General features: G+C 44.8%; 1 protein-coding gene across 3 annotated transcripts in view; it reads right to left on the minus strand.

The window, feature by feature from the left end:
• LOC137561589 (E3 ubiquitin-protein ligase TRIM39-like) overlaps positions 1-8,296 on the minus strand; it is a 32,125-nt gene extending 23,829 nt beyond the window's left edge. Inside the window, exon 1 of one of the 3 annotated variants that reach the window (XM_068272895.1) lies at positions 8,184-8,296. The gene's annotated coding sequence lies outside the window, so the exon portion shown is untranslated. Of the gene's footprint in view, positions 1-7,365; positions 7,452-7,897; positions 7,976-8,183 lie in introns of those variants that run through there. The other 2 variants (XM_068272897.1, XM_068272894.1) reach the window with 2 other exon arrangements.
• Positions 8,297-11,029: the final 2,733 nt, after the last annotated feature.

The raw sequence follows: 11,029 nt of genomic DNA on the forward strand, positions 1-11,029 counted from the left end.
CAGGTCAACTGCTTGGAAGGCACTCAAGGCAGCTATGCTCACCATTATACCAGAAAGACACAACACAAGACAAGACAAATAACCTTTATATCGCGCTTTTCTCCTAGCGGACTCAAAGCGCCAGAGCTGCAGCCACTAGGACGCGCTCTATAGGCAGTAGCAGTGTTAGGGAAACTTGCCTAAGGTCCCCTACTGAATAGGTGCTGGCTTACTGAACAGGTAGAGCCGAGATTCGAACCCTGGTCTCATGCGTCAGAGGCAGAGCCCTTAACTATTACACCATCCACCAACACTGCCTGCTGAAGCCAGCCTAGCATGTACCATTGTGATATACCTTGAATCTACATGGCTATCAGGGGTTCTCTTCAGACAACTGTTGAACAAAAAAATGCAAGGCCATCCCTGGGTGACCTTGAACCACCAACCTTTCAGTTACCAGCCAAACACACTCACCAACTGCACCACAGAGAATGTGCACACAACTGCTGTTGAATGTACTTGTGAATTTTTTTCACAAGTTAGCGGAAAACGACACTTCGTGACAAAAAAAAAAAAAAAACTTGTGACAAAAAAAATAGAATCTGCCACGGACTCACCATGTCCCTCTCTGAATACTTTGGGGTGTCTACTTTCCAAAATGGGGTCATTTGTGGGGTGTGTTTACTGTCCTGGCATTTTGGGGGGTGCTAAATTGTAAAGAACCCCTGTAAAGCCTAAAGGTGCTCATAGGACTTTGGGCCCCTTAGCGCACCTAGGCTGCAAAAAAATGTCACACATCTGTTATCGCCGTAGAAATAGTGTCCATTTACAGAGATTTCTCCCACCCAGCATTGGTATGTGTAAAAACACACCTCAAAACACATTATACTACTTATTCTGAGTATGGCGATACCACATGTGTGACACTTTTTTGCAGCCTAGCTGCGCTAAGGGGCCCAAAGTCCTATGAGTACCTTTAGGATTTCACAGGTCATTTTGAGGCATTTGATTTCCAGAATGCTCCTCATGGCTTAGGGCCCCTAAAATGCCAGGGCAGTATAGGAACCCCACAAGTGACCCCATTTTAGAAAGACGACACCTCAAGGTATTCCGTTAGGAGTATGGTGAGTTCATTTCATTTTTTGTCACAAGTTAGCGGAAATTGATTTTTTTTTTTTTCACAAAGTGTCATTTTCCACTAACTTGTGGTTAAGTGGCAAGTAGTTAAAGAAGAACTGTCGCGAAAATATTAAAATTGAAAACACATACAAATAAGAAGTACATTTCTCCCAGAGTAAAATGAGCCATAAATTAGTTTTCTCCTATGTTGCTGTAACTTACAGTAAGTAGAGAAATCTTACATTACCGAAACAATTTCTCTTTAAAGAGGAACTGTCGCGAACAGCTTAAAATTAAAACCACATACAAATAAGAAGTACATTTCTTCCTGAGTAAAATGAGCCATAAATTACTTGTTGCTGTCACTCAAAGTAGGTAGTAGAAATATGACGTTACCGACAGATTTTGGGCTAGTCCATCTCTCCAAAGTGGATTCTCAGCATGTCCTTTATTCCTTATAAAGACACTCCCTGAAAAAGATTTATACAAAGACACTGGCCAGCCACCCTGCTCACTGTACACTACTTTTGCAGTTGGATTGAGCAACTGCCATTCACTAAGTGCTTTTAAGAATAAAGAAAACCCTGAGAACCCCCCCTATGAGAAGATGGGCTAGTCCAAAATCTGTCGATAATGACAGATTTCTACTTCTTATTGTGACAGGAACCTAGGAGAAAAGTAATTTATGGCTCATTTTACACTGGGAGAAATGTACTTCTTATTTGTATGCGTTTTAAATTTTAAGATTTTTGCGACAGTTCCTCTTTAAAGAGAATCTGTACTCTAATATTCTTACAATAAAAAGCATACCATTCTATTCATTATTTTCTCCTGTGCCCCTCTGTGCTGTTTCTGCCACTCTCTGCTGCAATCCTGGCTTGTAATTAACAGTTTTAGGCAGTGTTTACAAACAAACTAACCAGCTTCTAATAGGCTCAGCTAAGCATAGTGTATGAGTCATTCAGAGTATGCAGGGGGCCTGCAGAGGGTGTGTATCGCTTCTACCAATCACAAGCAGCCCTGCACATTCCACACAATCAAGCTTTAGCCCGACAAACAGGACAGAGGAAAGATACATTGATTTATTACAGAGACAGTGCAGTTAGGAAAGACTGCAGTAAGCCAGAGCAGATTAGAACAGGCATAGGAACTTATAGGATAGAAGAACTAAGGCTGAAAAATTTGTTACAGAGTCTCTTTAAGGACAAGCGCTGTGGCTGACACTTTCAGCCTGGGAAACGTCTGTGTAAACCAGCACTGACTTTCACACGTTTGATCACTCTCTTTTTTATGTGTGTGCAGCTGGCGCCACCATAGGCCGTAATATAAAGTATGGCTATAGCATCGCTCAGTGATTTATTTGGTGCAGTCAAAAGACGGAGCACAAATTACTCTAAAAACACGGTCGGCCGCCTGGAATAGCTGGAAGCCAAATTACTATCCATGGCAGCCGGGAGGGGGAATAGTAATTAACGCTGCTGGGACTTGTGCAGGAGCAGGGTATGCCCCAGGGTCGCTATCTCTCGCTTTATTGACACTGCCTCCCATGTGACTGTCTCTATGTAGTTATCCATCTCTCCCATATGGGTGTCTCAGGGCTGGAAAACACTATGGCCTTGATTCACAAAGCGGTGATAACTCAGTTATCACGCCTAAAAGACTTTAGGCGTGATAACCTTTGCACTAGCAAAGTTATCACCGCTTTGTGCTCTAACTCGCGCGAAGCTTCCGTGCGTACGTGCGCGCGCAAAGTCCCATAGGGCTTAATGGGAGCTTCGCGCGAAGCGCCGGGTGCTACGCGCACACGCTTGTGCGCGGAAAATTCGCGCGAGTTTCTTCTTATCATGCCTAAACTGAGTTTAGGCGTGATAAAGGGGTTTTCACTCGCGTGCAAACACTTTGCACCGCTTTGTGAATCGAGCCCTATGAGTCGCTTTTCCCATGACTGCTGATACAATCAGCAAAGTGCTGCAACAATGGAACCCTATGAGGGTGATTCCACTAGGCTAATCACCAGTGCTTGCAATTAGTGCTTGGCAAAAAGTCTGCGGCATGTTCAGAGCAATTTCATTTAAAGGCCGGTTTCAGACTGAGGATTGGCGGTAGCGGGGACGTACCGCCAAAAAACATGTCTTTGGGGGCTTCAGGGATTACTGCATTAGTACGCGGTAATCCCTGTCTGGCAGCTGGCCAAGCTTCCTGTGGCCAAAGCGATCACGTGCGCGGAGGTGTAATGCTAAAATACAAATTGCGAATACTTGCAGCAGGCATTCTAAAATATACGGGTCGCCACAGGTTGTCGCAGAACCGCATGGCATCAGGGATGTGGCGAAAACGTCACTTTCGTTGCATTGCGCCGCACTACGTGGGTATGAAAGTCATCATTGCCCTGCGGTGTGGTGCAGTAAAAATACCCCACCGCACCAGTGTGAAAGGCCCCTGAAGGAATGCAAGAGAATTTGCATTCATTCAAAAAGTTTCTGGAAATCGCGCTGAAAATCACAGGGCCATATGCAATTCACTTTTTCTCCTCAGGTATCTCCTAGGAGATAATTTTTCCATTTATAATATCTTTTTAGCACTTTGCAATGGAAAAAGTACCAAAACGTAGGTGAAAAGGTACTATCAAAATTATTTTGAGTATTTGTTTGCTTGCTGGTGGTTTACAAGACATTATGACAAGTTTGAAAATTTCACCTAGGAGAAAAATCAGGTGAAAAAGTGAATTGCATATGGGCCACAGTGTTTTAAGTGTCACAAACCTCAAATGCTAGTTTTTGGGATTGTGATTTGCCATTTGTAGTGGATCACAGCCTTTACTGTTACATTCAGCACCTACCCATGTAGTTATCTCTCCCTCTCTGTGTACGGCCCAGTGCACACCAAAAACCTCTAGCAGAACCGCAAAACGCTAGAGGTTTTTGAATTTTGAAGCAGATTGCAGAGCGATTCTAGGCATGTTTAGAGGCGTTTTCTAAACATGCCTAGCTGTTTTTGGAGTGTTTTTTGTGTAGCAGATACTAGATATTGTTACAGTAAAGCTGTTACTGAACAGCTTCTGTAACAAAAACGCCTGGAAAACCGCTCTGATGTAGCGGTTTTCAGAGCGGTTTTCCACTTTCCTATACTTTAACATTGAGGCAAAAACGCCTCAGAAATCAAAAAAATGCTGCAGCCCGAGTTTGCGTATGTGGAAAAAACAACCCGCTCTGGTGTGCACCATCTCATTCACTTTCATTAGCCAAGCGGTTTTCCCCCTGCAAGCGTTTTAAAAAACGCTACAGAACAGCCCTTAGGGTGCGTCTTTGATGCATGTCGCCCGTTGGGGTTCTTCCTAATCCTTTTGGGCGACATCACTGGGCCGGGCTGCACAGACGCGAGTCAGCTGTGTAGCTGATAACACATACAGCTGATATGAGAAGGGGCAGAAGGACTATGGAGCGGTATGTGCATGACATCATGCAGCGGGCGCGGGACCAGTGTGCACAAAGGAATCTGCCATCGCTGGGGGTGAGTATATCTGCCAGCTGGATCAGTTGCCTTTGAACACACGCCTGATTATCAGCAGAGGCAGTCATTATCGGCTGCCTCAGCCGACTTTAGTCATGCATGTGTACGAGGCTTTACTTCTTGTCCTGTGTTGCTGTCCATCTTTCTGTGTGTCACATTCAGCAAAAGCCACAATATTACACCCCCCCCCATGTGGCTGTCTCAGCCTTTGTGTCGCTTTTACACCCTATATTGATTTCTCTCCTTTTTTGTGTCTCCTCCCCTCTCCCCGACCATGCAGTTTTCAACCCCCCCTCCATCTACTACCCCCCCCCCCCCTTCTCCATCTATTGGGTTATCGATCCCTTTTTATGTGATTTCTGCCCCAAATATTGCTGCCTGTCCTATTCTGTGTCACTCCCATGTTGCACTCTTTTTGTGTTAGTATAAAGTGTCCTAAAAAAAATTAGATACTTACCTATGGAGAGGGAAGGCTATGGATATCATAGAGCCTTCCCAGTTCGCTTTCAGTGTCCTTCAACGAGAGGACATCAGTGTCCCGAAAGCATAGAGAGGGCTGGGAAGGCTCTAAGGGTTCCAGAGCCTTCCCTCTACATAGGTGAGTATCTAACTTTTTTTTTTTCAGAATGCTTCAGTTTTACTTTAACTACTTAAGTGGTTTCAGACAGTATATCTACGTCCCGCAGGACTTCAGTTCCTGCCCAGGGACGTAGATATTAGCCTATTGAGGTGGATGGTTGCCTCCCGCGTGTGTTCCCGCCGCCTGTTAGAGGAGAGATCACAGTTCCTATTCATTGATCTAAGTCCCCGTGTCAATGATCACCGACATCAATGAGATGCCTGTGGTCATTGTAATAACCAAAGTAACACATTCACGCATTACCTCCTGTTAGTGTACTAATAGTATGCACAGGAAAATAATGCATGAGGACATCTTGTGGCCAAATAACAAAATTACACCTACATACACTTGATCGTTGAAAGCGAAACTGAGCTGCGGAGCCCCAGGTAAGTAAAACTGCCCATTTTTATATGACTTAAGTATCCCTTTAAAGTAAACCATTGAGAAGAAAAAGTTTATATACACAATACCATTTGTAAAGTGCTTTTTTCCCATAGGACTCAAAGCGCATACGTTTGCTAGTTAGCTACTTGCCTAAATGCTACAGAGACTTCCTAGATCTCCCGTGAGCCCATCGCTGCTGGCTCTTCACCTCTGTGGTTTCGCTCCCATTCGTGTACAAGCGTGACTGTACTGCGCAGGTAGTACAAGTGAAAGTAACTTTGGCTTATGTCCAGTAGCATAAAGCTGCTCATGCACACATATGCATATTTTAATGGTGCCTGTTATTTTCTGTCCTTAAACCTACAGGATCCCAGCAAATATTCTACATTGATATCCTACACTATGGGTGCCCATAGGTAGATCGCAATCTACTGGTAGATCACAAGGACTCATGGTAGATCCTGACAGCACTACATTTTCCATTCTGGATATACAATTGTGCTCCTAAAATTGCACATAGGTAGATAATTTTGACTTGTTTATTTTTAAAGTAGCTCACAAGCCAAAAAAAGTGTGGGCACCCGTCCTACACCTTCTACTTCTTGTCTATCTAAAGTTCTGTACCCACAAGGAGGAAAAAAAATAAAATAAAGAGAGCAAAACAAACAACAGATTGTTCCAATATCGGTGGGAAAAAAATGTAGCAAACAATGGGCTTGACTCACAAACCCGTGCTAACTGTTCGCACGGGCGTGCTAAACAGTTAGCATGTGAAGTGCCACTCGCGGACATTTGCGCATGATAACGCAGACTTTTTCACGTGATCGGCGGCCGATCGCGTGCAAAAAAGTCTGCATTATCTTGCGATCGCGGGACTTTGCGCGTGCAAAAATCCACGAGCGGCACTTCACGTGCTAACTGTTTAGCATGCCCGTACTAACAGTTAGCACAGGTTTGTGAATCAAGCCCAATGCGCTTAGACAAATGATCTAAGATGATTTTAATGCTCTAAGAACATCTGTTATGATGATTAACATTGGCAGATAAAGGTTCATAGTCAGCTGCGTGTACAGAGATAGTCAAACATTCCACATCATTTAATGATCAGATAGTTAAAAATATCAACCGTCAACAGATCATGTCATTCACATTACTTTGTGACAATATCTTGAAAGGTAGATCATGGAATGATCATTTCGTTCCAATTCATACAATCTTTCAGTGGGTACTAGCTTAACAGGGTTTTTCATTAATTCCTTTTCCATTATTTACTCTGTGGTTGGTTGCTAAATGTGTCTTTGCACAGAGCAATCTGCCTACCTTTTTTGTATAACATGCAGCTTCCAGTTGTCAGTCTCACTCTCCCATATGCTATTAACTTTTTCTCCTGAGTTTCCCCCTAAGTGATAATGTCACGTTGTCAATATAATGCTTTTTAAACCACCAGCAAGCAAGAACATACTCTAAATACTTTTGATAGTACTGTTTCAGGATTTTATTTTTAACTTGTGCTGAAATTATATTTTAAAGCACAGATTAAAAAAAAATCTAGGAGAAAAAGTTAATTGCATATGAGCGTCTGTGTCTAACCCCTCTCCTTATAAGCTGTCTGTCCTAACATCTTGTCGACATACAGGAATTCATTTTGAAGGAGGCTTATCAGTCAAAAGAGTACACTTCTTTTAATAGCCTATAAATTGTGTCATCTTGCTTTTATTGATAGCTCGGTACATTACTCTACTGTCTGTTACCTCTCTCCACGAACTTCCAGCATCTCTGTCACAACACAGCACATTTGTGTCTCTGCTTGACAGGTTTCCTCTGTGTTACGTCTGATCCTGGAAACTAATAAGAGAGAGAGGTCCTCCTGGCGGGGAAGCTCACCCACTTCCTGCCAGAGGATCTCTATGCTAGGGAAACGCAGCGGTGGCCATTTTAGTTATGGGCAGCATGCCTAGATAATATCCTGCCACTCTAGGTATGATACCATTTAGAGATGGGAAGTTCGGATCTTTTCAATGATCCGGATGATTCGAATCGGATCATTGAAAAGATCCGAATCTTTGATCCGAATCTCGGATCATTTTACTACGGAAGCATTTCGGGGATGAAATGACTAGCAGGACAGGAGAAGGGGAGGGGGGTGGACACGCAGAGAAGGGGAGAAGATGTACAGAGGGCAGGGAGTGGACAGAGAAGGGAGGAGGGACGAGCAGAGAGCATAAATGTTTGTTTGCACACAATACCCACATGCTGCAATCATACGCTGTACATGTAATTCACCTATATGTTCATCTGTATAGTCTGAAAGCAAACGTCGCACAGTGAAAGAAAGCATTCCCAGAAGATAAGTGCAGCTGTTTAGAGCGAGTGCAGGAGGATCATATTGCGCTGCAATCACAGTGCCTGCAAAGTTACTGAGCTGTGCTGAGCTGAGCCAAAAGCTTCCAATGTGATCACTGTGCACAACTAAGGCACAGACAGCCTATAATCAGCAGCACGTTATAGCCAGTATGTGTGCTCTACACATATCTGGCAGTGGCACCCATGTCCCCTCTCTCTCATCTACCTGTCTCCCTGCAAGGCTGCCTCCTATCCAACAGAGCGATCCATCTCTGCTCTGCTTCCAGGACCCCGCTGCCCGCTGAGAGGGGGCGTGTCACTCCTGGCCCCGCCCCTTTTGCGATCCGAATCACTCATTTTGATGATTCGGATGATTCGACTCACAAAATATATTCAGAACACTAATACCATTACCAAGAAGATCTCACCAGATGTAGTGATGGGAAGTCCGCTCTTTTCAGTGAATCGATTAATTCAGCTGTGTGTGTGGGCCCTTTTCCACTAGCTGCGTTTTTGCCAAAAACGCAAAACACATGCATTTGCTCATTCTTAGGGCCGGTTCACATTACAAACGCGGATGGCCACGCATGTGGAACGCAACGCGTACGAACGCACGCCATCCGCGTTTGTATGCATTGCGGGGCTGATCCCATCACTGAAAAGTGAATGGGACAGCCGCGCGTTTTTGCTAAATCTGCGTGCAGCATGTGTTCCCGGACCGCACAGGTCCGGAACGCATGCAGTGCGGTCTGGGAACGCATGCAGTGTGAACATCAGACAGTGCACCCTATGCACTGTCTGATGTCGTGCGTGTCGGGCCACCCGCCCGCGTTTCCAAAAGAACTTTCACACAAGAGCCCGTTTTCTGCGTTTCAATGAAAAGTTGATACCTTGCATTAACCAAGGTAAAATGGAAGTCCATAAACTTTCATTTTACCTTTCACACCCGACGCTGCATTTCGATGCGTTGCGGTATGACGCACCCGGGAGCTTTTTATCATCGGGAGCCGGCGTTTTCCCGTCGGGTTAATTAATTACTACTGCCGCTGATTGCGTCGCACCGCAGATTCCCGATGACACACCAAAGGCTATACAACGCGTGCAGGAAACTGCTCCTGCACGTGTTGGCTAATGTGAAAGAAGCCTTAGAGCAGCCTGGTTAAAATAATAATCTTGGGTGGCCTTTTCCACTGCTGCATTCCGATTTTTTTTAAAAACGCATCCATGCAAAACGCAAAGCGGTTTTCATACATTCCTATACTTTACATTGAAACATAAAACGCATCATAATCGTGCAGATTATGATGCGTTTTATGTTTCAATGTAAAGTATAGGAATGTATGAAAACCGCTTTGCGTTTTGCATGGATGCGTTTTAAAAAAAAAATCGCACAATGCATACGTTTCCCCGATGGGTACAGCTGCCGACGTCCACGCTTTAGCGCACCACAATGTGCATTCCGTGCGATCACTGTGCGTTGGCAGCGCATGCATGAAATTGCATACGTTCTGTAGTGTGAATGAGCCCTTAATAATAAATGCAGCAACAGTTACCCCAGACACCAGAAAATAAGCGCAATGTGTGCAACATTTCAGCAGAAAATCATGCAATGTGGGCCACATTTCACCAGAAAACAAATGCAGTGGGCCACATTTCACCAGAAAATAGACGCAGTGGGCCACATTTCACCAGAAAATAGACGCAGTGGGCCACATTTCACCAGAAAATAGATGCAGTGGGCCACGTTTCAAGAGAAAATAAACGCAGTGGGCCACATTTCACCAGAAAACAAACGCAGCGGGCCACATTTCACCAGAAAATAGACGCAGTGGGCCACATTTCACCAGAAAATAGACGCAGTGGGCCACATTTCAAGAGAAAATAAACGCAGTGGGCCACATTTCACCAGAAAACAAATGCAGCGGGCCACATTTCACTAGAAAACAAACGCAGTGGGCAGCATTTCACCAGAAAACAAACGCAGTGGGCAGCATTTCACCAGAAAACAAACGCAGCGGGCAGCATTTCACCAGAAAACAAACGCAGCGGGCAGCATTTCACCAGAAAACAAACGCAGCGGGCAGCATTTCACCAGAAAACAAACTCAGCGGGCAGCATTTCACCAGAAAACAAACGCAGCGGGCAGCATTTCACCAGAAAACAAACTCAGCGGGCAGCATTTCACCAGAAAACAAACGCAGCGGGCAGCATTTCACCAGAAAACAAACGCAGTGGGCCACATTTCACCAGAAAACAAACGCAGCGGGCAGCATTTCACCAGAAAACATACGCAGTGGGCCACATTTCACCAGAAAACAAACGCAGTGGGCAGCATTTCACTGTAAATAAACGCAGTGGGCCACAATTCACCAGAAAATAAACGCAGTGGGCCACAATTCACCAGAAAACATACACAGTGGGCCACATTTCACCAGAAAACATACGCAGTGGGCCACAATTCACCAGAAAACACGCAGTGGGCAGCATTTCACTGTAAATAAACGCATTGGGCCACAATTCACCAGAAATGTGTGCAACATTTCAGCAGAAAATCATGCAATGTGGGCCACATTTCACCAGAAAACAAATGCAGTAGGCCACATTTCACCAGAAAATAGACGCAGTGGGCCACATTTCACCAGAAAATAGATGCAGTGGGCCACGTTTCAAGAGAAAATAAACGCAGTGGGCCACATTTCACCAGAAAACAAACGCAGCGGGCCACATTTCACCAGAAAATAGACGCAGTGGGCCACATTTCACCAGAAAATAGACGCAGTGGGCCACATTTCAAGAGAAAATAAACGCAGTGGGCCACATTTCACCAGAAAACAAATGCAGCGGGCCACATTTCACTAGAAAACAAACGCAGCGGGCAGCATTTCACCAGAAAACAAACGCAGTGGGCAGCATTTCACCAGAAAACAAACGCAGCGGGCAGCATTTCACCAGAAAAAAAACGCAGCGGGCAGCATTTCACCAGAAAACAAACGCAGCGGGCAGCATTTCACCAGAAAACAAACGCAGCGGGCAGCATTTCACCAGAAAACAAACGCAGCGGGCAGCATTTCA

The sequence above is a fragment of the Hyperolius riggenbachi genome, chromosome 3, assembly GCF_040937935.1.
Source record: "Hyperolius riggenbachi isolate aHypRig1 chromosome 3, aHypRig1.pri, whole genome shotgun sequence".
Lineage (NCBI taxonomy): Eukaryota > Metazoa > Chordata > Amphibia > Anura > Hyperoliidae > Hyperolius > Hyperolius riggenbachi.